Source organism: Argentina silus (assembly GCF_951799395.1).
Source record: "Argentina silus genome assembly, chromosome: 22".
NCBI classification, from domain to species: Eukaryota; Metazoa; Chordata; class Actinopteri; order Argentiniformes; family Argentinidae; genus Argentina; species Argentina silus.
The window spans coordinates 60,001-62,500 of NC_139676.1; positions in this window are offsets into that span (position 1 = coordinate 60,001).

Here is a 2,500-nt window from a genome sequence, read left to right on the forward strand (position 1 = left end):
CAGTCAGACAATGTCAGTTCCCAAGGTGGCATGCAGGTGAGAAGGGGGGTCAAAGTTCAACTAGATGTAAAGGGTCAGAGGTGAGGGGTCAGGATCAGCCCAGCCTCACCTGCGCAGGGGGCACTGCTGTTGCCGTGGTTACTGACACCTGACGAACAGGTACAGGTGTAGCTTCCTGGTGTGTTTGTGCACATGCCCAGCTCTCCGCACACACCTGGCTCCCACTCACACTCATCAACATCTGCAGCGGAAACACAACCCCCGCCTCAGACCACTGGACCATCACACACACACACACACACACACACACACACAGACACACACAGACACACACACACACACAGACATATACTCACACACATACCCCTCCCTCCCACACACACACACACACACACACACACACACACACACACACACACAGACACACACACACACAGACATATACTCACACACATACCCCTCCCTCCCACACACACACACACACACACACACACACACACACACACACACACACACACACACACACACACACACAGACATATACTCACACTCACAAAGACATGAACGCACAGACACAAATACACACACACACACACACACACACACACACACACACACCTGACAATCCTCCACAGAGATAACTATCATGTCACAGTTGACATGCTGAATGCATGGTGGTGTCATGGAGGTGGTTCAGAGACTCACTGAGCTAACACCTAGACTTTAGCTTAACGGGCTAAAGGTGATGCTGTGGTACACAGGAGACCCAGGTTCAAATCCCATCAGTTACGGTGGCATGAAAGAGGCACAACGCACACAAGAGCAAGCAGATATATGAATACGTCATATCTCACCAGCACAAGTACTGAAGTTCACCTGATTCACCTCGTACCCGGGGTTGCAATGGCACTCAAAGCGTCCGGGGGTGTTCACACAGTGGGAGTCAGGGGGGCAGTCAGGAGTCAGGCATTCATCAATGTCTGTATAGAGAGAACATTGAGAGAAACTTTGAGACGGGAGATTCACAAAGACATGAGCGCACCGACACACACACACACACACACACACACACACCTGACAATCGTCCACAGAGATAAACTTTGAGAGGGGAGATTGAGGGAAGTTATTCTGACAGATATCTGGGAAGGTAGGAAGTAAGCAAGGAGGAGGTGGGGGGGGGGGGGGGGGGGGGGCAGTCAGGTTCGGAATGGAACTGGGCCTTCCCTCTACGACTCTAACTACGGGAAGAAATAGATGATGATGATGATGATGATGATGATGGTGATGATGATGATGACCACTGGACTCTCACACACACACTCGTGCACGCACGCGTTTGCCTGTGTGCATGCACGTGCGTCTGTGTCAGACATCTGCGTCAGAAACACACACCCACCCGGATCGTCAGACCCCCTCCTATCTGCAACCTATTAAAACACATGCAGCCAGCGAGAGATTCTTACCTTCACAATTCTTCTCACTGATGTCTGTTGCTTGGTACCCATCCTTGCATTTGCATTTGAAGGACCCTATGGTGTTTTCACATTCTGAGTTGAGGTCACAATTGTGTGAGCCTTGGGGGACGTGAATATATTTATTGTCACGGATAGAAACAGTGTCTAGACATTCGTTGATATCTGTCAGAGACAGAAAGAAAGAGAGAGGGATAGAGAGAGAGAGAGAGAGGGAGGGAGAGAGAGAGAGGGAGAGAGAGAGAGAGAGGGAGAAAGATGCAGTTAGCCAGCTTCTAATGCTGCAAGGATCAAGTATAAATGAAAGGAAGTACAGCAATGCTGACACAAACAACAGTACATCAACATCTGCAGTGGAAACACAACCCTACCTCAGACCACCAGACCACCTACCTTCTCTCTCTCACACACACACACACACACACGCACGCACGCACGCACGCACACACACACACACACACACACTAAAAAGAACACTTCAGAGTACTCACTTTGACAATGCGGTTCTTGTGGTTCAAATGTTACGGAAAGGGAAACGAACCCATCCATGCATTTGCATTTGGCCACGCCGTCTCTGCTGTAGCTGCATGTGGCGTTGGCACCACAGACTGGAGGGTCCTTCTCACAGTCGTCTACTTCTTCATCATCTGTCAGAGGCAACCGTATGTATTAGACACCAGGTCTACAGACAACACTGGCTCCTCTGTACCGAAATGAAGAACACAATGAGGACGGTTTCTAAATAACTAGGCAAGTAACTCGACCTAACAGGACATCTGGACAGACACTGTTGCTCCCAGGGAGGTCGCGGGGGGTGAACACACGCAAACACGGAGCAGCGTTGATCCGCCTTTTACCAACACAGAAAGTAAGACGTTTATCAATAGCGTTTACTGTTCGTCACTTTCTCCGGTGTCCAATGTTTACAATCTTTACCCACCTTGTTTCTACTACTACGTCGTTATTTGCTACCGTCCCACTTCAGACCTCCGATATAAAGGCTTGATCTCGAGTTTATAGACACTTTA